This window comes from Catharus ustulatus, chromosome 1, assembly GCF_009819885.2.
Source record: "Catharus ustulatus isolate bCatUst1 chromosome 1, bCatUst1.pri.v2, whole genome shotgun sequence".
Lineage (NCBI taxonomy): Eukaryota > Metazoa > Chordata > Aves > Passeriformes > Turdidae > Catharus > Catharus ustulatus.
This window is the reverse complement of record NC_046221.1, coordinates 47,416,041-47,442,463: the sequence shown is the minus strand read 5'-3', so window position 1 is coordinate 47,442,463 and position 26,423 is coordinate 47,416,041. Positions and strand designations below refer to the sequence as shown.

The 26,423-nt window shown below is 43.7% G+C and overlaps 1 long non-coding RNA gene across 1 annotated transcript in view; it reads left to right on the top strand.

Annotated features, from left to right (window-relative positions):
- The window catches only part of LOC117008270, a 48,420-nt gene that overhangs the window by 10,536 nt on the left and 11,461 nt on the right, over window positions 1-26,423 (top strand). The window contains exon 3 of the long non-coding RNA XR_004420294.1: window positions 9,843-9,988. This is a non-coding gene — a long non-coding RNA (uncharacterized LOC117008270). The remainder of the gene's footprint in view (window positions 1-9,842; window positions 9,989-26,423) is intronic.

The window sequence follows — 26,423 nt, the reverse complement described above, 5'->3', positions numbered from 1 at the left end:
TAAGTTTGGTAATGCAGGTGACCTCTGTAAAAAACTGTAACTGGTCAACCTATTTTCCTGGAAAAATTGTAAATTACTGTGGAAAATAACATTTAAACGGAAGCCTTGCTTGCTAGGATTTAGCTTGGAATCACAAAATAAGGCAGATACAGCCATACTATCCTGCACTACAGTGGGGATCCTGAATATCTCATAGATATGTAATGCAAAGTTGGCGTTTCTGTAAATCACTTTTTGCTACCCCTTCAAAACTCATTATGCTTTTTAAAATGAAGATTTACATTCCAACAGGGGGAAGGCTCTTCTGCACATTTTCCAGCAAAACTGCCAGCATGGCTTGCAGGCATACCAGATGTACCAGATAAGCTTGCTCAGCATTTCTTACTTCCATTGAAATGACTTGCTAGACACAAGCAGGAGGGAACGTTCCATGCCTTCCTGTTCCAAAAAGAAAATTCAAGCAAAGGACATGCAATTTCAGCACAGGATATATCTTGATTTATACTTTATTTATGGAAAAAAAAATCAATTGTTTACTCAATAATGAGCTAAGTCTGGGAATGATGGTTATGGATGGTGACTCAATGCTGTTCCTTATTTCATTTTTTTACAATTGCGCCATGGTATCTCCTTGCATAAAGTAGGTAGAGCTTTAGGGTATAAACTATTTTCTTGTGCTAGGACACTGTGCCCCTTTTATACCTAAGGTAGCCATATTCCTCGTGTCTCAGTTCCAGGCCAGTGAGGAGTCATGTGTGGGAATTCCACTTGGGCCCTGTGGAGCCCACTCTGGGCATGAGACTGGTGAGAGTTTTCATCAGTCTGTTTTAGCTGAGGAAGGCTTTATACAAAGGAAAAAGTTCATCCAGTGGCAACACAGTGTACCTAAGTCAGACCCTGCTCCTTCCATTGACTGCAGAAAGAGACCAAGAAGAGAACTGGCCTCTCCAAAGGGTAGCTTTTGTAAACCTCACTCACTCGTGCCCTCTGGCTATCATGGACTGTGAAAATGTGAAAGCTGCAGGTCATCTTGGCACTTTAAAATTAATATTTTATTTTCCTTTACCAATCTGCTGCTTCTCGTGTTGCATAGACAGGCAGAAATGCCAATAATGCATGAGAAGTGAGCATGAGAAGTGAGCATGAGAAATTTCATGAAATATTGAGTTCAATGTATTGTCCCAACCTGGCTGCTAATCTGGGAATGGTGAAGGCTATTGAACTGAAGGAGCCGAATGAGAACCAGCACAAGAGTAACTAGATACTGGACCCAGCAAACCACTATGTCAGGTATGATGCACATGGGGTCTGCTTACTCACAATCCAGCAGAGACTGTTGCTGCTTTCGGATATTGCATGTATTACACTTGGGAGAGTTACGATGTTATTATAGTCCCCAGCTGTCTCATGGAGTTGCAGATACCTTATATTCTTCATTAGCACTATTTGCATCTTGAAGTCCAGTTAAAGGAATTTTAAATTTAATTTCCTTTGTAAAGGAAGCAAAACAGGATTGATATAACATTGTGCATGCTGTTTAATGTCTGGCAATCTTTTCTAATGATCATCTACTATTATTTAGCTTTTTAATTTTTTCTTTTTCTGTTTTTTTTTTTTTAATTAATTATGTGACTGGCAACAGATATATTTAATGCCATGTAAACAACACAGATATTATGTCCATTATATAGAATGGTCTTGGTTGATAGCTATGATGTATATGCTATTGAAATACATGGGTTCTAGATAGAAATCCGCTTGTTTCTAAATTATTAGAAAACGAATGGAACTTCTGAAAGCTCTGGACTGCAATTCTTAAATACCAATTAACACCTCATTTTCAGTATCTGATGTTATGAAACCTATTACTCATTTTCTCCTTATAGTTGAAATAATAGGAAAAGTTGTCACAAAACCTGAATAAGAAAATTGAGAGTACAGTAATTTCACGATTATACGCCACACCATTTTGAATAAAATTTTGGTCCAAACCCAAAGTGCAACTTATAATCAGGTGCGGCTTATATATGGGCAAAGAACGAAAAGTTGCTGTTTTTTTAGTTTGGAGGACAGGTGTCTGCTGAGAAAGGCAGGAGCTTCTCTTTGAAATGGGGAATGTAAACCCCCTCCCTCCAAATTATTAGAATTTTGAAATGAAGGGGCTTTCAGGCAAAGATATGGGAATTAGGAATAACAGTTCTTTTCTAGGGAAATTAAAATAGAAATACAGTACTACAAAGAAACAAACTCCAAACTCTGACAAAGTCAGAGTACAACCTGACACCCCATCAGGCAGGGTGTTGGTAGCAGTGCCATTAAATGATGGTTGCAGTCCTCTTGCAGTGACAGATGTGATTCAGTTGAAGCAGTGCTCCTGTAGAAGGTGCAGTTTCCCTCCAGAGGCCCAGTGGTCATGTGGAGAAATCCAGTTTTCCTCTGGAGTACAGTGGAGAAAGGGGCTACCTTAGTGTCCCAAAACCTCTGTTTTTATTTTGGTAAGAAATGTTGGGCTCTTCTCCCTGGCTGGAGCAACTACCAATGGGATGAAGTAATTTTATCAGTCACACAGTGGGACTCAATGGGCCATTAGCAGAAAATGACTCGCTGGAGGAAGGATGGATTGTGAAAAGATAAAGAATAATGCCCCACCTGGTTTCAATGGATGGCCCGTTAGCAGAATATTTCCCGTGGAGATAAGGATCACTGCCCCCATCCTCAACAGAAGGAGATGGAATAGATACCTTTTATCACGCTCTGTATTGTAATGTGCGGCTTATATTCAGGTGCGGCTTATATATGGACAAAGAACAAAAAGTTGCTGACACCTGGATGTGCGGCTTATAATCGTGAAATTACTGTATATTGCTTCTCAATGGAAGATGTTTGAAATTTGTATGATATAGCTAAAATTAGAAAATATATTTTAAATGTTATGTAGTTCTGTTTCAACAAGATAAAATTTTTAAAATGAGTGAAACTTTTAACAGTTGAGAGTGTGTCTTTGGAGAGTATGGCTCATTAAAGATTCCATTGCTGTAAATAAACTCAACCGTACCAAGTTTTATTCTAGAATGCAAGGAAATTTTTACTTCTAGTTAAACTACAGGTTTGTTTCAGTAGTACAGTAGTAGCACTCCTTTTTTTTTTTTTTTTTTTTTTTTTACTGTTCAGCTTGAACTTGCGAAAAAGACTTTGCATGAAGTGAAAAAAATGCCAAAAGACTATTCAGGTACTCCATTAGACATATAGTCAGATTCCTACTTTTGATTCTTACTTCTAAAGGGTTTTTGGATATGTTTTTTTCTTGTTAACATTTCCAAGTCTAAGCTGGTCATGTAATCTTTGCAGTTTTTACATTTGTTTTGCAAACCAAATACTTAGACTGTTAACCTGATTTAAATATTGTTTTCTACTCTTTAACATGCAAAAGCCCACTAGAGGAGTTAAGATTAAAAGGTAGCCTGACTACTAGGATCACCAGCCCACATTGGCACTGCTTTTACATGAACATAACACTAAGATTTTTTAAGGTCTGCCCAGGATATTTAGTGCTGTTCTTTATTAGAGTGTTTTACTGTATCTGGATTAAAACTAGCATTGTTTGTGTAAAGAGTGACAGAAGAATTGAGGAATACTTCTCACTACTTTCAGGCTTCCATTGAAGTACTTCTCACTTCTGTCCTAAACCAATGGTTTAAACTCAAACCTGTACTTGACTGCTTGAGGCTGAGATGTTAATCCAACACAGGACACTTCCCCCAGGCCACTGTGGACAATCATTCAGCAGCAGTTTCTGCACTGCTGGACACGGTGTGCCTGATAGCATGCTGTCCTGGTAGAAGTCTACCAAGTGACTGCACTACTGCTTATTAACAGGTTGGAAGCTGTATGATGGCTGTCTCTCTTTTGGTCTGAGTTTCGACAAAACTGAACAACAACTGGAAAGCAAAATTTACATACCAACAACTTTCCAAAAATCTGGAAGGCATGATGGACAATTAGGTAGGTAAAAAGATGCCTATAAAATCTGTCTTTAGATGTGCTATCAGAGAAAATAAAATAATTAAGTTGTTGACAATAATTTAGAAACTCTAAAATGGTCTGTAGTGCATATGCAAAATGCACTGGGGCAGTGCTATGGCTCAGTGTCTTGTGAAGTACCAGCTGCAAAGAGAATGCTTTATATTCCCTGGGAAAGTAGACTGTCTTGGCTTTCTAATGATATAAAGCAATTCATTCCTGCCTTAATGCCTCTGAGGGCTCCAAATCTCAAGCCAGATTCTGTTTCAATGCTCACAGACTTGCTGTTTGGAGGCAGCAAGTGTAATTTTTGGAGACAAAATTCATGTTTTAGGAAAGAAAGAGAAACTTTTGTCAGGCATGCTGGTTTGTGTTTTAAAACTGTAGATACTCTTTGTAAAATATTGGTGTGAGAAGCCACCATGTGGTGCGTACTTGTTGGTGCTTGTTTTCCCAGAAGTCAGGAGGTCAAAAGTGCGTGATAAATGGAGCTTATTAGACATTTAACTGTTTGGCTAATTACCTACTTTCTGAACAGAGTGTAACTGAGAATGCTTTTTGTTCCAGTCTCCTGAATATCACATACAGTAATTTCACGACTATAAGGCGCACCCTTTTGACTAAAATCTCCCCCCAAAACCGGAAGTGCGCCTTATAGTCCGGTGCGCCTTATCTGATCTACAAAGTTGCGACATTTGCCACCCCGGAAGTGAGAGCCCATCGGCATCGGGGCCTCCCCCGTGCGGGGCGGGTCCGCCGGCTTCGGGGCCGCCCCCGCGTGGGGCGGACCCGCCGGCTTCGGGGCCTCCCCGCCGGCATCGGGGCCGCCCCCGCGCGGGGCGGACGCGCCGGCTTCGGGGCCGCCCCCGCGCGGGGCGGACCCGCCGGCATCGGGGCCGCCCCCGCACGGGGCGGACCCGCCGGCATCGGGGCCTCCCCGCCGGCATCGGGGCCGCCCCCGGGGCCACCCCCGCGCGGGGCGGACCCGCCGGCTTCGGGGCCTCCCCGCCGGCATCGGGGCCGCCCCCGGGGCCACCCCCGCGCGGGGCGGACCCGCCGGCTTCGGGGCCTCCCCACCGGCATCGGGGCCTCCCCCGCGCAGGGCCGTCCCGCCGGCATCGGGGCCGCCCCCGCGCGGGGCGGACCCGCCAGCTTCGGGGCCACCCCCGCGCGGGGCCGGCCCGCCGACATTGGGACGGCTCCCTTGCGGGGGGTGTTAAAGCCGCAGGAATCGGATGGGCTGCTGCGCGGGGGGGGCGAAAGCCGCAGGGATCGGATCGGCTGCTGCGCGGGGGGGGCGAAAGCCGCAGGGATCGGATCGGCTGCTGCGCGGGGGGGGCGAAAGCCGCAGGGATCGGATCGGCTGCTGCGCGGGGGGGGCAAAAGCCGCAGGGATCGGATCGGCTGCTGCGCGGGCGGGGCGAAAGCCCCCGGAATCACGGCGGTCGCCGCGCGGGCGGGGCGAAGGCCCCCGGAAGCACGACGGCCGCCGCGCGGGCGGGGCGAAAGCCCCCGGAATCACGGCGGCCGCCGCGCGGGCGGGGCGAAAACCCCCAGAATCACGGCGGCCGCTGCGCAGGGGGGGCGAAAGCCCCCGGAAACACGGCGGCCGCCGCGCGGGGGGGGCGAAAGCCCCCGGAATCACGGCGGCCGCCGCGCGGGCGGGGCGAAAGCCCCCGGAAGCACGGCGGCCGCCGCGCGGGGGGGGCGAAAGCCCCCGGAATCACGGCGGTCGCCGCGCAGGCGGGGCGAAAACCCCCAGAAGCACGGCGGCCGCCGCGCGGGGGGGCGCGAAAGCCCCCGGAAACACGGCGGCCACCGCGCGGGGGGGGGCGAAAGCCCCCGGAATCACCGCGGCCGCCGCGCGGGGGGGGCGAAAACCGCCGGAAGCACGGCGGCCGCCATGCGGAGAGGGGGAAAACCGCCAGAATCGGAGCGGCTGCCACGCGGGGAGGGGGCAAGCAGCTGGAATCGGGGCAGCGGCGGCACGGGGCAAGCCTGCCGGCATTGGGTCACCCGGAGCGCCAGGGAACTCCCGGAACAGCGGGGCCCTGGGGATGCTGCACGGAGCGGCGGTGGGCATAGCCCGGCCCTGCCGGGTACAGGCAGGCCCGGGAGCCAATGGCTGCCGGATTGAGGCGGGGCCTCGGCCAGCAAGCGTGCGGGAGGAGCTGGGGGCGGAGCCTCGCTGCAAAAAAAAACCCGGTGCGCCTTATAGACCGGTGCGCCTTCTCTGATCTACAAAGTTGCAAAATGTGCCGGCTCCCGGGGGGTGCGCCTTATAGTCCGGTGCGCCTTATGGTCGTGAAATTACTGTAATTAAAACTGACCACCAGGCTTTGTGAACCATTAGTCATGAAATTTTCTGTTGTGGTGGATGTTGGCTTCTTCATCACGACTACATTGCTACATTTTCTTTTTTGCTGTTTCCCCCTGCCAAAATCTGGGTGCAGCATCTGATTTTGCTGACAAAGAATCAAGTAATTAAGCCATAGTCCAGGGTTTTCTTGATGTTAAAGTTCAAGAATCAAGTAAGAAGGGCTTTTTATAAGTTAGATCTTTATTTAGTTACTGAGAAGAGGTAACACAGTGCATCATGCCTTGAAAGCCTGGGTACTTTCCACAGTCCTGGCAGTAATCTGTGGAATGATCTCACAATAATAAATTAATTTTTGGTTTTCAAATACTTCCCTCTTATCTCATTTTTAAGAAGTTCCCTGTATCCAGTGATTTAGAGCTGAAGAGTTGAGACTCTGTATAACTTAACAAGGTGTGAACTACTCTAAGCATCAGTTTCCTTGAGTCCACAGGAAGACATGAATGCCTTTACCAGCCAGGGATTTGCCAAAGCACTCTAGACTTTGTAAAAGCAGTTATTAGTAATCGACTGGACACTGTATACACAGAAAGAAGAAAAGGAAAGATTCTTGGACGTGACAGGATTTTCTTTATGGATTGATCTTTGTTTTTGTTATCTGTAGGAACTAGTGAACAAATCAAAATGCCAGCCAATCTCTTCCAGAAATCTGGATTCTTGTGAAGATGAGCATGTAACAATAGTTTTTTGCCCAAATAGGCAGCTTTTCCCACCCACTCTATCCCACAGTCCCCTTATCTCCTCATTGAGCTGCTTCCTTTCTACTTCTTCTTACACTATTTTGATGACTCTCTCCTTTTGATGTTTGTGATTAAAAAATACAATAGGAAGATGGAGGAGAGACAGCAGGAGAGGCTGTCACCTGAGATATCTTCTGTAGCTATAAACAAGCAGTGATGGTTTTTCCCCCAGAGGAAAGTGAGACAGACCAAAGGAAACAGTGGTAGCAATTCTCAACTAACAAATCTGGAACTACAAGAGAGAGGATTTACAAGGTTTGTGGAAAGGAGATAAGTAGCAGACCTCAAAACTGAACCCAGATACCCTGGCATCCAACTCTGGCTTACCTGAATAGGCACCTGCATTGTTTCTTTGTGATTGCTAACACAGGGGTATAAATCCAAGCAAGAAGTGCTGAGCTTTTTCAGCTTCCGCCAAAGTAAGTAGGGCCCAGAGGTGCTAAGGCCTGGACCACCCTCAGCAGGAAGGTGGTGTTGGACCTGCTATAGGCCAGTGCTGGTTCAACCCCTGCCACCCCCAGGCTCTGCTACCTGCCTGTGTCAGCCACCTTCTATTTCTCATTTGCCTCTAATCCACCAAACACACACGTGGGAGTATCTAAATTAAAAATAGAACCCTGGAAAAAAGTGCAGTGCAGTTAGAGAGCTGGTTTGCAGCTGAATTATTCATCCCCACATATCCCTCTCATCCCAGGATGATAGTACTGAAGTTGCACAGGTGCAGCCTGGCTCAAAGACTGGTCATGCATGGGAGAGACAACAACTAAGTGGGTATCTGTTCCCTGTCAGCATCTAGACCTCCCACCTTTCAGCTCCTCTGTCTTTTTATCCTACTGCTACATCAAAACACCTTAAACCACTACCTCTCTCTTCTATGTCACTCCTTTCTCTTATTATTTATTGTCTAATACCTCGATTAATGCAGCTTGGCTCTCTCCAACCCAAAGAACTGAGTTAATCCAACCTTTTAAAAGGTTGGAGTGTTCTGTTCCATTAACACCAAACTTTAGCAGAGAAACACATTAAAAAGCTGTTTCTGTGCTTTTATTGGCCAGACCTGAGCTGGGGTGCTTTGGTGAGTTGCCAGCTTGAGAAGTTGCAATTTGCAAGACACCTGGAGTGATTTTCCCCAGGTATCTGCAGGGATGACCTCTGGTTTTATTCAGTGCTCTGGTAGTTGTGATTGCAGTGTGTGATGTAGAAAAAAATCTGGCAGTTAATTGTCACTTTTTTCTGAAAAGAATTTTTGTAAATAACATTTTTATTTTCACCAAGAATCATTCAATAAACTCATAAAACCCTCAGAAGCCAGAAGATTCTGTGACATGAAAGAAAGGCACAAAAACCCCCCTGGACTTAACTTCAAAGTAGTTTTCATGGTCCCTGGCTGGCATCCTCTTTCCCATTGGTGGCATTGGTTCCCTCACTGCCATATTCCTGGGCTGGAGCCTTGCAGGACCCTCATCACGCATCCTCTCTGAGGATCATGCCCTGCTGTTAAACTCATGAGCACATGAAAGCTGAATGGCATAATAATTAGAAAAAAATACATGTATTTGGTAGTGCCTCTTTGCTTCCAGCAGACAAAACCCCCCATTTCAATTGGCAATGTAAGCAGGATGTTTGTGTTCCACAAAACATACTTTAGTCCTAGATTATTCTGGGCAATGTATTTTGTGTCTTCCTTCTTCTCTCCATTGGCTCTCCTTTCTGTGGGGTCCCAGCTCTAGTTCTTCTCTTCCATGGTTTCTATAGGATACTACATGAATGTGACACTCCTCATCTCATTCCTACTGAAACCTGCTATGTAACCTGCTCTCATATGCCACCAACTCATACCCAATCCAGTCATGGCTGCTTTTGAGGTGTATTGGTGTCTTAGGGGGCTAATCTTTCCCCCAAAAACTGCAATTACTTCATTGTGAATTACAGCAAATTCCAAGAAACACCTTATGAAGACATGAGTCCATGTAAGGATGGTCCCACCTCACTCTGCTTCTGCAGACATTCAAAAGAGAAGCTAGTGATGACTTCAGCAACACCCAGTCCTCTCTTATGATCCAAATATCTTTTCAGCTTCCACCTCAGCCTGAGGCATTGCATAGGTGGAACTGAAGACAAAGATTGGCTTCGGATGTTAGCCAAAGTAACCATGGGACTGAAGTGACCAAGAGAAACAGGTAGACAGAAGCTGTAAGTTTGGGAACAAGGAAGGACTTGCTACTTTGGATAGAAATGGTACAGTCTCTCTCTAACCTAAGTTTCTAACCTACTTCTGTTGCTCAGTGATTCAGGAGACTGTGACAGACATCAATCTGGGCAGTTGCCTCAGGCCTTCTGCTTAGCTTTCTTCTACTAGTTGGCACTCACTAGCATCATCCCTTCACTGCAGGGAGCTAGTTCCCAGTGGGAGCTGCAGGGAGCAGGTCTGCTACTCATACACACTCAGGCATCCTTTTCTGGAATGTAAATGCCTAGGCTAATGCACTTTCAGTGTATGGCCAGGAAGAAGCCCTCCAGTTTTCACAGCTCTCTACGGCCTTTATTATATTTCTATCACCTTGTCTTCAACTGATAAATCTCAGCTAGGAAGCAGCTGTTCACTAACCACTGTAACAGGGCAAATTTTTCCAAAAACAGCCATTCAACACAGTGTTGCTACTTTCTGTGTTCATGCATATCCTCCGTATCCTTCTTTTTTGCAGCTAAACATTAGTTTTGTGTGAAGATTTGCTGAGGAGTGAAAGATAAAGCAGACTGGAGAGAGAAGAGAACCATGGAATGCTATTTGTATGATGTCAGAAGAGCACCAGATTTTACTGTTATCTCTGATGAAATGCTGAAGGGCAAGGTGAGAAAATGGAGATTTATTATCACTGATCATAGTTCTTTTGGTGGACTCACAAAACAGCAGGAAGTGGAGAAAAGAGAGAATTTTGAGTGGCTTTCAGCTGTATATTTAAGTGTGAATCATCCTCCATCTATTGCATAGTCTTTTTTTATGTAGTTGCATTTTCATGAAGGAATATATGAACTTTGGCTACAATAGATGTCATCTTGAAGGGCTTTTTTGGCTTTTAATATCTGACTGTAGCCCCAGTATAACAGGCAATATTGGGATTTTACCTTTCACCACTACTAGCTATAAAATCCAGAGGAGATGATCATTAGCATGCCAGACTTAAGAGATGTACAGCACTCAATGAGTCAGGATACTGAAGAAATTAAAAAATAATTCAAGGATGTTTGAGAATATTGCAGTCTCCAGACTTCAAAGAGCTAGTGCACAGTGAAGATGGCTGTGGTAATATATTCCCCTCTGGCTTCTCTGAAAGGATACAGGAGAATTTGGTGGGAATACAGTGGCCAGTAGGCACATGGCTGGGTCTGCAAATGAAGTTCTGGCAACATGCTGCAACACAAGTGTGGAGGGTGATGTTGGATAGTGGGAGCTTCCAGCACCAGGCTTGAATTTTCATAGGAAAAGCAGTCACTCACTGAGCTGAAAATTGCCAAGGTGGCTGCCAGAGAGGGGAGCAAGAGCTGGCCAGAGTGCAGGTTGCTGGACACATCTTTTTACAAGATGCTGAGGAGAAGGCTTCAGTTTTCACAACCCACCAGTATGGATTAAACCACATACAACAGGATGGTGGACTATAGGATGTGTATGCTTTGATATGAGTGACGTGCTGAAGAAGCCATGCTCAGCTCCTCAGCCAGAGCCCAAGACCCAGGGCTGCAGCTGAAACAGAGCCTTTTAGTAGCTCCCTGCATGATTGCCCTACTGAGCTTTCCTTCAAAATATTTAAATCTCTGCTGAACAGCTGTCTTGGTGGCAAAGCCTAACCCCTGCCATATTTTAAGAATGCTGGGAGTTCTTTGTTGCTATTATTATTCACCCTGCTCTTTATGCAATGCCAACACTACTGCTGATTTATCTGCTGTATTCAGAGTCTTTTTCCAGACCTCATTTTTCCCATGAGAATATTTCTTACTGATTTACATGGACTATAGTGAATCAGGCCATTAGGGACAGGAATGGCCACATAACTGGCCTCAACCTGCAGACTGTATAGCAAGCTGCACAGTGAAATATTTATGAAAGAACTGCCCCAGAGCTCTATTTTTTGGAGGGATGAAGAACAGGTTCAGCCAATGCAGAGTGTTTCTCTCCTCTCCCAGAGTAATTGCTGGGTTCAAGAGGCCACTATTTCTTACCACTTTCTTTGAATAGACAATTTATTGTTAAGAAATTATTTTTGAAAATCATTGTTTTCTTCTGCTTATTTCCCACAAATTTCTCCCAAACTCTCTCCCATACTGCATCATGTGTGTGCCCTCCAGATTATGTTCTCCTGATAAGTTTCTGTTGATTTCATATCACTGCAGGACAGTGCCGTAAGTACAAATTGCCAGACGTTAAGTGGTGCCCCATTAGAAAGCCGTAATTTTTAGAAAAAAGTTTGGCCCTGCATTAAAATCAAACAAGAGCCTTAAAAAACCTCTATGGTTGTTTCACTCAGCCCAGCCAGATACTGGGCATTTCTGCAAATAAAGGCATTCATTCTTTTATCACACTAAGAGATAGAAGTATGGGGTTAAGTAGTGGACTATTTGCTTACCATTTTCAAAAACTATAAGTAGTTGAACTTCTTATTGCCTTTATAAGAGGTTTCTGCCCTAGTTATGCCCCCAGCTTCCTAGCCACAGGGCTCTTGCCCTGTCAGTTGGGCCAGCACTGGAACAGCGATCTTTTTGTGGCCTGTCTGACAGAGGAAACAAAATTCTCCTCTCTTTGTGGGTTTATGGGAAAAGAAGGTAATTGGCAGTTACTATTTGTGCCTAATGCGTTACTGCCCAAGCAGTATTTACAAAGGTATCAACCCTTTCTGAAGCTAAAACAAGGATGCAGCTAGGAGTGACAAAAGCCCTGTCATTAGAGCAAGTACAGTAATTTCACGAATACAAGCCGCAGCAATTTGACAAAAATTTTGGTGGAAACCCGGAAGTGCGGCTAATAGTCGGGTGCGGCTAATATATTAATAATTTTCTGACATTTACAACCCCAGACATGCCAGCCAGAGTGCCGAGCCAAGCACCGGCCAGTAAAAGCCGGCATTTCGCAATTGTTACAGTGTTACTGTGTTGCCCTGGCTCCCTGCAGGCAGCACGGGGGGCGGGGAGAGAGGCGGGAGAGCTCTCTTCTTCCCTCCTCTGCTGCAGCCCAGGGGAGGAGGGGGGGGGGGGGGCGCCGCCATTGCCGCGGCCCGGGGAGAAGAGGTGGGGGGGGGGGGGGGGGCGGGCGGGGGGCGCCGCCATTGCCGCGGCCCGGGGAGGACGCGGGGGGGCCACGCCGCCATTGCCGCGGCCCAGGAAGGACGCGGGGGGGCCGCACCGCCATTGCTGCGGCTCCGGGAGCCGACGGGAGCCCTGCGCAGCCATTGCCGCGGCCCGGGGAGGGGGGGGGAAGTGCGCGCCGCCATTGCCGCGGCTCGGGGAGGAGGCGGGGTGCTTTGTCCGCGCCCGCCGCCGGCGCCACGGGCGCGGGAAAGCTCCGTCCCCGCCCGCCGCCGCTGCCGTAGGAGCGGGGGAAGCTCCGTCCCTGCCTGCCACCGCGGGGCAGCGCCGACCCGGGGTGACCGAGCCCAGGGGCAGCGGCGGACCGGCCCCGAGCGGCAGCACCGGGCTGGGCTACCTGGCCCCGTCAGCGGCCCCTAGCGGGCCGAGCCTGCACAGCCTTAACTCAGCCAGTAAACCCCGCCCTCCCGCGGTTCTGTTACTAATTGCACGCGGGTCCTCGCTGCGAACGACAGAGCGGCTTATATTCGTGTGCGGCTTATCTATGGACAAAAACCGAAATATTTGCCAACACCCAGAGATGCGGCTTATACTCAGTGCGGCTTGTATTCGTGAATTTACTGTATATTAAAGAATTTATGTCAGTTTATTTGTCTCTTGGTGACACAAAAAAACCCTAGTGCTAATAGAAAGCAAGAAGAGCAGTCATAAATTACTGATTATAATCTCTGGTTTATTCCCTCGGTTAGCAGTCTGTCATAGAAGGTCTGTACCTCATTCAGGGGCACATGTGAAAGCTTCAGTGCCTGCCCAAGTTGTTCCTGTGAGATAAGGAAACCATCTGATCCTGACCCTTAATCTGACCCATGCTGGTTTGCCCTTCCCATTTTAATAAATTGAGTGTCTGTGCCCTTCCCTGGCCCCTTGCAATTGCCTTGTGAACAAAGGGAGGTTCACCCCCCACTACCTGTGAATGGAGCTGGAACCTTTGCCTGGAGACCCTTAAGGGGGCATTTGAGAATCAGCAGCCAATGGTCCCAGCCAATGGTCTGAGCACTGTTGCGGAACAGAAGTTCAAAAGTTGCATTTGAGCTGGGAGTGGAATAGCATCCCTTTTCATGCCCACGCTATTTGCCTTACAGATAGTCACTGATGTGGGTTATTTTCTGCTACTAACCAGAAGATTAGTTTTAGAGCTACATGTCACTCTCCCATTTCACTTTTAAGAGACAGTACTTATTTTTAAAAGAAATTACTCACAAACAGTAAGTTTTCCTGGCCATATCTGCTGATAGAAATGTCTGTATTGCAGATGGCAGCATGTCTAATCCTCATGAGACAAATTTCCTGGAACTGAAGACAAAGTGTGAATATCACAGCTTCGAATAACTGTGCCTGTTCAGTAGAAAATCAGTCAGCAATAAAAACCAATTATTTAAGAAAGAAATGTCTTAGACATCCATTTTAAGTTGCATATGAACAGCTTAATCTTTCTTAACTTAGTAGTAGCTGTCAGAAGCAAAATTGGGTAATGAAAACATTGTTTCAAAATGGAAATTAATGAATGAGTTGCTTACTAATCAGAGAGATGTTTCTTTGATGGCAGAGATAGATGCCCTCTGGTTTCTTTTCTTTCTTGAATGACTATATAATGAGTCAAAACAAAAACTTTTACTTCTTAGAGAAATAATAGCTCAGAACTACCTTGCAAGCCAGCAGAAGAATAGGGTCTTGAAGGGCCTGCTCTCAACTTTCTCCTCTTTGAAGCTGAGTGAAGTAGCTACAAGCTTTCAGAAATGGGCAATCAATCAGAGGGACACCACAGTTCTAACTGGACATGCTTATAATGAAAGGCTATGCTTGATGAAGAAGTCTTTGAGATTAATCCTTGCTATGCAAGTATACTGTAGAAAAAGGATGGCGTAAACAAGTTGAGGAAAAAAGAGAGAAGCAGGTAAATAAAAGTGAGGTTTTGGCTGTCCTAAGAGATCAGGACTACAATGCTGATGTACAAGACTTTCGCATTAATGTTTTAAGAGTCCTGTATGACTACAAATTTGTGAGGAGTAGGAATCAAGAGCATCCAAGCATGACCAGTGCAGTTGAAAATGAAATGTTAGCCCAGGTGATATATTTTAGAGTGATCTGTTTTTGAGAGGAAGGTATGTGGGGGGATTTACTGCCATAACAGAGAAGGGAAAAACTTATTAAGTAATGTCTGAGGAAGATATTCTTCATATCTCTAAAGAGACTTAATCCCAAGGTGATTCAAGAATAACAGACAAAGCCCAGGAGCACGAATAATAAAACTCAAAATTTTTTGCTTCTGTTCTTTTTTCCCTCTTCATTTACCCTTCCCGCCTTCACTCACTGTTTAAGTCTAAAGAAAAATAATCTGCATATGGTAATAAAGGGAAGGTCAAGATAAGACAGAAGCCCCAGTACTCTGCCAACAGACACCAAGATCTTCTCCCTTACAGAACTCAGCATGGGGTGATGGAGGGAAAACTTCACTTTTTTTCCTGTCTCCATTTCAGCAAGTTGGGTATTTTCTTTTTTAATCCAACCTTCTTTTAGTGGAAGGGGCCTGTGACATTTATTCCTTAGTTACTCTCCTCTGTATCCTTTCCCATTCTGGAAAGCAAGATGTGTTTGGGATACCACAGGTGAGCAGCAGCACTCCCAGTACAAGCATGATAAACATTAAAAACTTTCAGCAGTACAATCTGCTGGCAGGGGAGATAAAACTAATACATGTTTAATCAAATCAGTATATTGAGCACAGCAAATACATGGCCCAAAGTCTCTGTTGGCTCTGTTGGCTTTTTTTTGGGTTTAGTGTAGGTGAGTGGAAAGTTCCTTTGTGCCTACAATAGAGCAGAATGGCTAATGACTCTGGGAGAGAAAGGAGGTAGGATGGACTAAACACTGTGGATGAATCGCTGGAGCTCAGTGCTGAGGAAAACGAGGCATCTCAGAGTTATGCTATCAGGAATGGACTCATGCCCTGCTTATGCATAGGATGGATGGAAGCTACTTTAATTTCTGTTACCTAGTCTGACAAAGGAGATAAATAGCCTCTTTAAAACTTCTTAGAAGGGTTCATATTGTGAGTTGCTAAACAACAACTGAGGCCATGTGAAATATGTTGGAATTGTATGAGGCTGAAGTTACGGTACTTTTCTCTGCAAAGTAGTTTCCACATCCCTCATGCCATGTGAATTGTATCTTCTGTCACTACAGAATTGCAAATGTTTGTAATGTCTCACTGCATATATCTGTGCACATATTTGTTGTATAAAAGAGTGATCTTCAAATGAACTACTGAACGCCAGCAGTAGACTGGCTGAAGGCTCAGACTAGAAGGCTGGTGAATCTAAGTCAGGAGAAGAATTCATTTTTCAAGCATGAATCTCTCCTCTTGAAGTTTGCTATCACTTAGATATCTCACATTTTAACATACTGTATTTTCTGTGGGGTGAAGGGTGGGCAAGGGAACTCATGAGAATGACCCCTCTATGTCTAAGTGAACACAGTCCATAGCCAGGAACACAAAGAATGCCCAGTCTTTGCTCAGCTTTCCTGGAAGAGGAATATTAAGTCCACAAACTACTGTCTCTGATGACATGCTGTCAGCTTGCAGCTTTAGTACTACTCCAATCATTTTAGCCAAAATATTCCTTCCAGGACTTCCATATTGCATATATGGAAAAGGATCTCTTCTGACCAAAGCAGTCCATTAACATCGGAAAGAATATGTATTAAATCTTATCTGGCTACAAGCACCAACTTCAGAACCCTTTTAACACTCTTTGTGACAAAAAGAGAAAATTACCTCTTCCCAGTTTTTTGTACCTCACTTGCTCTGTACATTTCATCTCTTTTCCAGGTATTGATTCAATCAAAAGAGTTTGAGTTTACTCACTATTGCCTCAATTGACCCACACAGAAGTATGTGGTGGGCAAGATTTTGGAATTCCTCTTCAGCAAAAGTTAGGCTAAAAAAAGAGGGAATGCCTTTTAATGTTTACCTCCCAATCTCAGGGAAGATGGAAATAATTTTTCTTTCACCTGTTTTTAGTGTTCTCCCAATAGACAGAAGAAGAATTTCCACATGATAGATTTGTTTTTACATTTTAACAATCATTTGAGATGGAGGTCCCCTCTTTATTTCCCTGTCACTGTTGAGGAGGGCACAACATACAGACACACTACATTTCAGAAGGCTAATAACCCACTTATTACAACAGCTAGCTGTCTTTTATATACTCTACAAAGTTTACACTTTACTTACTGATTACAGTAAATCAACATAACATTCCTTGGTGTGAAACCATTGACACCCCTGTTTTTCACAAAACTTTTCTAAAAATACTTTTTCCGGCTGCAGGTTTTCTTTTCCACTTATCCCCTTCTCCTTCTTCTCTTCTCAGTCTTCAGGCTAACGGCCTTGATAGAATACCTTTCAGAAGTAACAGTTATTCATTAACCCTTTCTGGCTCGCAGACCAGCTGTGAGTCTCTCCACATTTTCCAAAAGGGAGATTATAACAAGAGGTATAATGATGTGTATGGTGACTATTTTCTTTGCAGGACCAAATCTGCAGAGCAGAACAGCTTCTCACAGCCTCACCTCTGCAGTCTTTGACAAGTCTCATCCATAGTGGGAAAGCTGCATTTTGCCTATCCTGCTGAGAAAGCCCCCCTTCACATTTCTTATGTCCATGGTGAACTCAGATCATGGCATTTCCAAGACTTGAGTGTCTTGCTGCTCTTATCTGAATGACTTATTACAAGGGAGCCTTTCTGGAGGAATAGCAGCTCAGCTAGTCCATGGGTTACCTTACTATGCATTAATCATCTGTGCTTAAATTTCCCTGGCAGTTTGTGTCATTGTGTGACAATCTCTGGAAATGAAACCTTTAATGTCAAAGCAGCCCTAAACAACTCTCTGCATGCCACTGGTCAGTGAATCTCAGCCTTTAGCAAGAGAAGTGACTGCAGAGTTTTTCTCTGACTCCTGTGACCCAAATGCTACTGAGAAAATTAGACGGCAGCAAAAAAAGACCCACAACTAATGCCACACATAGCTGCCATTGGATAATGGTTGGCATTTGTGTCTCATTGGAGAGTTAAGGATAGCATCCATGATGCCTAAGAGGTTGCCATACCAGGCTCAGGATTTAAAAGAGAGATTAGAGGTAGCTGTTCCCCTGCAGTGTAAAGATGGGAGTTCAGGGTATAAAAATAAAATGCAACTGATGATCATTTTCCTCAGAGGCTGTGGCCAACTTCAGCAGTGGTGCTTGCCTGGAGGAGCAGTGGCAGCAGTGCCCACCCTGTCTTTGTGGAGGGTGCAAGCCTCAGCCCTGTGCAGTGGCTGTTGGCATCTTAAGTGTGATCTCCAGGTTGTCACTGCTTTTCAGCTCCCTGGAGGGATTTATGTTGGGGCACAGCTACCTCTTTGGAAAAGCTTTGTTTGGAAGAGTTTTGCTATTGAATAAATAGCCATGAACAACTTTTGGAGCTGGGGTAAAGGGCAGCCACTTTTGTTTTAATCATACAGGATCACTTTTCTGGAAGCGTAAAGTATCCATGCAGGGAGGGGAAAGCACCTTTTATCATGGTTCCAGTCCTCTGGTCATAAGTGAACAGAACAGGGCTGAACTGCTCCATGCCCAAGGGGATCTGACTCCTCAGATCAGAGTCCTCAGCACAGGGGGATGGCTGCCACAGAAATGCTGAAAATCATGCCTGATGAGCAAGGGCAACCATGTTTTTTCCTCAATACCAAAAATGTATCTAACTGCTACAATGCAAGCACAAATTGAACTATTAAATCCCAGCTGATCTTAATATGTCTTCATCTGGGTAAGCTGTTTTTTTTAGAGCGTATTAAATTATAACTGTTTCTGCAAGCTGTCTCTGAACAATGAAATGAGAACATAATACAAACCGTGGGAGAAATATTTCAAAACCTTAATCCCAAGAAAGGGTACTCAAACACTGCTTATAATTTCTGTGGTATTTTAATGAACATTTTTAATATGTCTTATATTTAGAAAAATCAGATTATTCAAAACAAAATAGCATTAAAAATGGTCTTTAACAAAAAATATTTTCCCCCTGTGGATGTCTCAGGTTGCCATCATCAACTTGTACAGTGAAGCATTTATTGTTGGCCTGCAACATTTGTTGAGTTACAAGTACCCTCTTAAATCTGCCCCTTATCCTGTATCGCCATACTTTTTCATCAGCAGATACCTCTGTTAATCATACAAAACAGTATGCTTTATATAATCTGTTCTTCAAATGTAGATATGAAGCTAGAATGATTATCAACATCTGAAAGGAATCATCTTTGGGAAGGAACTAAGCACTGAAAACCTCCATTCCCCAAAATGATTGCATTGGAAAGTTGTGAGATTTTAAAGGTGAACTTTAATGACACCTTCCTAAAGTACTGCTGTCTGATTTATTTTATGTATAGTCTGATCATCTACCTTGAGAAAGTATCACTGCTAATCATAACTCATAAATATTACACTGGGTTACTGGAAAGTGCTGGTTTTTTAGACAACTCAAAAGATGATTACCAGTTTTCTAGGTAATTGACTGCCTTTTACCTGGCACTTAAGCCATTTACTAATGACAGGATTATGTTGGGTAGTTAAGAGAAGGATCTACTTTAATCATCATTTTGTTTCACTTCTTTCACTTGTCTTGATTTACTTCCCTTCTGAAAATCATCCAATCTTTAGTTCCAAGTTTTAATGATATGCATACTGACATGCCTCAAGTTATGTATTTGATCATTTCGTTAAACTCTGGGGCCCTCTGATCTGCCATTGCTGGACAGCTGTACAAAAACCTTGGGTACTTTCCCTAAAATACCAGGAAGCTTTGTGAAGTCTGTTTTAATCTCTTGTTTGAACATCGGAATACACACGGAATCAAGCAGAAAACAAAATGAAAATTTGAAGAATGAGGAATCTCAGTCACTTAATTCTTTATAGACTCTTGGTCATAAAATTAGACCTAGCAAAATGTCTCCGTATGTAAAATATACATGAAAAGAAGCATCTACTAATGGGATCAGCAATTTTAATCGTTCCCATTTACTTAATTCTTTCAACTAGTTAAAAAATTGCAGGCAGAAGAACAGGATGGTTACTAGAGGACTGGCAGGTCTGCGCTGCTCTGCTCTTTTGCCTTGACAGTAAATGTCTTCGGGAGAGGTATCATACCATGAAGCAGGGGAGAAAAATGCAAATTTATGCAAATAATCTCAGTGATTTCTGTGGAAGTGACACAAAGAATAGGTTCCTGTGGTTCATCTGTGAGGGAGGGGTTCTTATCTGATCACCCTGGTGCTTGCTGACTGTGAGGTATATCATCCTTTGAACTGGACTCTGCCTGTCCTAATGAGCGCCTCCTAGATCTCTCTCTGCAGAAATGATCTTCTCTGTGCTAAAAAGTACATTTAACACTGACACTCATCCAGAGCCAAGGGAATGTCAGCTGTATGCTCCATCTCAGTTCCTTTTATGCCAGGTAGACAGGTATATGTGATCACGACTGCACATCTTAAAATAGCATGGTGGAGACATAACACTCTCGAAATGTTAGCTAATTGTTACAGCAGCCTGGCACAGCACACGCCTAGGACCTGAGCTCTGCACTAATTAGGGGTTTGCACAATGGGGAAGAGCAGCAGATATGGGGAGAATGACAGCAAGAGATAGAAATAAAGAGAAAGAAGATCAAATCAGACAGGCAAACAGGGAAAGAAAAACCGATAGATGGATTTAGGAGTGTCAGGGATAAAGGTAGTGGCTCACAGAGGATGCCTGAGTGTTAGAAGCAGAGGACAGAAAACAAAGGGTTTGATTTCCCCTTGCTTGCACCAGCTACTGCTTCAGTTTGATGTTCCTGGCAAAATGACCTGTTCAGAGATTACAGAATACTTTCCAACCCAAGAGGAACTCCAAGCAAAGGATGTGTTTCAGGGAGAAAGAGAGGTTTCTCACTGATAAGGCTGGGGGAAGAAACCAGGAGAAATGATCTGCAGAGCCCCAGTGGGTGTCAAACACACACACACACACACACATGATTAGTCTTCATACCCTGACTTCCCATATGGGCAGAGAGCCACTAAAAAGCCTTCAGACTCACCATGCTGTAGGTTTAGGAATGAGGAAGCACACACACAGTTTGCAGTCTTTGTTCATCCCAGGTTTAGGACTGAAGTCTCCAAGTCCCAGCTTGTTACATCTCACAAAATTCTGGGGTTTCCTGTTCATCAACCCTATGCTTACCCCAACATATTCAAAGCATCATGGTGGAAAAGCTTTTCCCATCTGCCTTGTTAGTGATGTGTTACACTTGTAATGTCACACTTGTAATGTCACATATTGCCATAACTAGATTCTTCTTGTAATTAATGTTAAAGTTAGGCATGTAGTTAATATTGGAAAGACCATAATTCTCAGCTTTAGTTCATATCTGGCACATAATATTTGGATTTTGTGTTCTTGAAAAGCATAATCACAAAATTCCTGTTATATGTTACTAATAGCAGAAAGTAAGCCATCATTTTGTTCACATGCAGGCTGTGGAGTAGCCAATGAAGTTATCTGTATTTCCACTGAATTGGTATCTAGAAGATAAAAGAGATCTGAACACCTATAAGTTCTCCCCTAAAATCACACTTCAAGAAGCCATGGTCAATATTGCTTTATTATGGTGTTTACAAGAATGAAATTAAGCTGCATAAGCATGCTGGGTCAGAGAAGCTCTGCCTCAATGAGGAACTTCCCAATGCACTTGTTCTTGTAGAAACTGAGAGAAAACTCTTTTAAGAGATGAAATACAAATCTGAATCATGGCATCATCAGAAGTATCTCGCTGGTTTACATAAGCTGTGAGCAGGTTACAGTTACCTAGCAACTCCTGCAAGCAGCTTGCTTCAGCACCAAAACATTAGGGTTGAAGTGGCAGATGTGGACCTTGTTCTAACTGCGTTGTTCATCATCAGAACACGGTGTTCAGTTGGCAGAAATCAGAAAAAAATTTGGGAATATTATTAAAGATCCCCAAAGCAGCCTCCAAAGCAAACTTCCTTAGGTGATCACCCCATTGCAGTGCTGCATGGTAGATGCCAGGCTTTTGTTCCAACTCTGAACAGCAAGCTCAGGCATGTGGGTGAGACAGCCAGCCAAGCAAGAGAGCACGTGAGTGTCTCACAGATCTACAAGCATTGATTTGAGGTGACACTTGATGCCGATGCCCATAAATTTCCCTTTGCAGTTCTGCATTGATCCTAATCGCATGTATCAAGTTAGTGCACGTGCTCTAGGAAGTCAGATGGTTTTAACTGGAAGGCACCAAGCACAGATAAATTGTCCATATCCTGCATTCTGCAGCAGGTGCCTGGAAGCTTCCCAGGAAATGCCCGTCTCCAGGATAAAGAACACAGAAAAGCCTGAACAAGCCAACTAGGAGGAAAACTGCTCCACAGACTTCAAAGTCATCACTCCATCAAGTGAATTATATATTTATTTGTCTTCACATTTTCAAAGAACTGTAACTCTACTTGCCTTTTCTAACATTCTGCTGGCATATCCTGGGCCATTCACACAGTCAGGATTTCACCCAGATTTGCCACTTATATTGACATCTGCTATAAGACACCTCCAATTTCTACGTCAGTATCCGAATTGCCTTGTTTGTGGGGGAGCCAAGAGATTGCAAAAGTCTGCAGCAGATAAGGGTGAAGTTATAGCAGTCTATACTGAGTAGTATATATTCCAAAATGTATATTTGTCCTGGTTTAGGGCAATTTTGGGAGAAAACCTCCAAAGGCCCCCCGCCAAGAAGCAAACCCAAGTGGCCCTTCCCCCAACCAGCTTGGGAAGAAATTTCCTCCAAGAGAAGTGGAAAAAACCTGTTTATTTTACAGGCAAAGCACTGTAAAAAATCCCCAAAAAACCCCAGTGCTGAACAATGAAGCCTCTTGCTGCTCTGAAGAGATGACAAATTCAGAAAGTCTCTCTCCTGTTGGTAGTAGCTTGGCTCAGTCTATTATCAGTCCCTCCGGCACTGGAAAATGCTGCTGCTGGGGCCAGGCCCTGGTGGGCTGCACGTGCAAGCTCCTGGTGCTTCCCCCTGGTCCCCAGTCCAGAATAGGGGAATAATAATTTCAGGAAAAAAAGGAAGAAAAACTTTCTGGGGAATTTCTCTGCTTCAGTCAGTCAAAAACTAACTAAAAGCAAAGGAGAGCTGTCCACCACGGTGATTGTCCAGGAGATGAAGCGATTGAACTCCTATCTATGTTTTGAAAAACAACCGCCTCAGACATTCCACTGCTTCTCCTTCCCCCTCTTTCACTCTCAAAGCCAGCCTTAAAGGTACAAAACTTATTTCTACGCTACACAGACAAATGGGGATAGTCACCCCAGGACATTGAGGAAATGCAAATTATGTGAGCATGGTATAATGCAATAGATGATATTATTTATAATCTCATCAGGCTTTTCATGCCTTCAACTGCTTCCTCGCAAATTGTCATAGACTTATTTCTACATGGCAGTCACAGTTTCTATTCAATATTAAGGTGCTTTTTGCTTGTTGAAACACTGAAATTCTAAGAAACTCATCTATCACTTAGGTGTCTAGCCCTTTTGATGGACTGTTCTCAGAAAATCCTTTCATTATAAAGAGGTGAGCTGTGGTGTTCCTTCTTTCAATATTTTCATCACACTCTCCTCTCCTGCAAGCCTGTCCCTGTAGGAGGATATTGTCATCTTGATTAAGATAGGGCTTTAATGGGGTGATAAATATAGATATAGATAAACTCCCCATAGCAGGGCAGAGTAGCAGGTAAGAGGAGCCCTGTATGTGGTGGTCCAGGTTCTGACATTGTTCCTGCTTGCCTACAGGTCTCTGAGGACCAGCCAGAGATCATGCCTGGTGTACATGGAGATGACTACCTGTAAAGGAGGGCTTTTTTGTCTTGCCACAGTACCTGGATAAAGATAAGCTGCATCATTACAGAGTGGTTGAGTGGATGAGTTTGCAGTCATATCAAAGAGACAGATAAAGAGGGAGCAAACCATTCCCTAGCTATGAAACCCAGTGGGTTTCATCGGGTCTGTATTTCACCACACCAAGCTCACAGCTACATTGCTGCTATTTCAATGTCTTTTTTTTGAAGAAGGAGAAGGAAAAAAGAGAAATTTCCTCTCCATCTACAGCTTTTACTTCTGTCTATTCCAGTGGCATTATCATATCTGAAAAATCTTAGTCCCCCAAAAAATGTTACACAGATTTAAACAAAAAATATGAGGCCCAGGGTTGAGATGAGGCATTCATGAACACAGCTTTATCAGTTTTCTTCTTGTTAGTAGCTTCATAGGTGAAAATGCAGGAACTACTGTCAAAGAGCAGGTGAATTGTCCACCCATTACCATGTCACTGATTCTTCCATTCCCCAAGACCGTAGAGGAAGATGATGAAAAATCAAATAGGAAACAAATAGGAGATTTCCCTGCTCATAGAAAGGAAGACTACTTCTTATCTTTCTGTTAGTAAATTGACTTTTTTAGAGACACAGAAGATTATAACCTTACATGAGATGGGACAGAAAAATATTAAATGTATATTTTAATAATATATATTAAACATCTGATCCTTATTATAGCTTCACTGAGTTCTTCATTTCAATGATTCTTGTATCAGGTTAACTGTACTTTCAATAAAACTGACTTCCTTTAATCAGATTTCAAATTCGTTGCTTTTAAGTTAGCATCTTATTTTTCTACTATGTGAAAGGCTAATGAGCAGCACCCATTTTACCTTTTCCATGATTGACATGAGGAGTGGTGAATATGAATCTGTCACATCCTTCCTATCCATGCTCTCTCCTGATTCAGCGTTGCTAATTGTTCCAGCTTGTTTCCCTGCAAATGCTATTCCTATGCACTGAGGCAGTCTTTCAAGATACCAGCTTCTCTTTTATCTGTCATGGTGCTTTAACTGTGGTGATTGGAACTGTAAGGAACTAAGGGAGGATATACCACTTGAGTTGCACAATTTAATGCTTTTGGGGCATCTAGTCTGTCTCAGGCATCTCAGCTGTCTTGGGAATGACTGACTTCACCTAAAGAACATGGCAGAAATTTTGCTTCATTGATGAGCCCATGGCTGTGTTCCCCTAGAAAAGACAAAAAGTGAACATGAATGCTGCTATCCTGTCTAAAGATTTCAGCAATCTTAGAGAGGAAAGGGACTGATTGTTCTTTAGCCTTGCATTTTTCTTCTCAACAAACTGTTAGGAAAGAGTAGGAGCTGCTAGAGACATAGCAAGAATAACAAAAATCCTTGCAGTGCAAGATGTGTGGAGGCTTGGAGAGTTGTGGTACCATCTGTGCCTGTCTATTTACAGCCAGAACAACTAACGCCCAACTAATGGTGAAGAGAAGCAGAGCATCATGTCATGGAGACAGCTCTCTAATCTTACATAAGAGCAGCTCTCTGAAAAACCTGAATTGTTCAGATGGAGAGAGGAATGGTCACAATTTACACTTAGGAGAATTTATTTATAGAATGGTAGAAACACCTTTTTGTTTCAGCCACATCCTTTATGCAATCTTCATCTGAGACTTCCAGGCAAGTTTGGTCAGTGCTTTTTCAACAATACAAGGTTTAGTACACACAAAATACGTCATTACGGATAGATCCATGGTTACCGCAAAAGATCAGTAATGAGGGGAAAAGCAAGTAAGCTGTGAAAGCAGTGTGCTTGTTTTGATTTAAAAAAAAAGATTTTTATACTTGCAGCAGCTGCTGGGTGCAAAGAATAGGTATTACTCAAAGGGGATGAATGAGCTTTTGCTTTCATACATTTCAATGAAAATATGTTTTGAAAATATACACAAGACTGAAATTTTTAAAAATCGTGTTTGAAAGGAAAACAGTTAAATCCGCTGTATTTATGTCACTGAAATTGACCTCAGGGATAATTTTAGGCTCTGAATCAATTTGACTCCAACAAGGATATGAAACTGGATGGGAAGCAATTGTTTTGAGGTGAAATGGTTGCAGGCAATTATCCACCGAAGGAACAGAGATGGGTGCACAGGAAAGGGGCAGGGACATGGTATATTCTGAAGCAGGGGACGCAGCCAGGGAATGGAGAATGTGGGGACCAGGGAAAGTCCCAGATGAAGGACATAAGAGGTAGAAAGGAAGGAAAAAGCATTCAAACTGAGGGAGTTCCTGTACACATGATGAAAAGTTCTATGTCTGTGGTTAAAAAAAGTCTATAGAATAAGAAATTTGGTTTCATTCAAATCTGTTATATGTAAGGAAGTCTAGATAAATCAAGACTTTTTCTTGATTCATAGGATATGTATGGATTTAAAAACTCAGCTTCTGTTGTTTATAATTTTAGATGCTAATGATAAAAAAAATTCCACCTGGCTAACATCTGAAGCCTTGAACTCTACCAGAAAGTATGCTAAATTTAATTGCTGTTCTGTCTTCATTAATTTTAGTGGAGCAGGTAATTAGTCTCTTTCTCCCTTTCTGTATATTTTATTTATTTACTTTTTTCAGAACAGATATCTAGATCTCTAAACACTCACAAAACTATAATAAGAAATTAATAAAACCAACAACACAAGAAGAACAAATGATCACAAGACTAGGGACACTCATAGTCACATCCCAGTGGATAGAGGGAGTATCTTCTTTTGAAAGAAAATATGAGCTTTTAAGTATTATGCTTGCTCAGGGAAACAGGTTCTCCTGCAAGCAGCTGGTCATTTTCCCTTCTAAGTGTGAAATTTCAGGTGATGAAGGAAAAATAATTCACTGATAAATTGTGATGCTATAGAAATGTTCCATGACCATACAAATTGCTGCCTCAAAACATATCTGGAGACTTCCACCAGCCTCTCAGTAATCTAGCATGTGCAGCTCAAACCT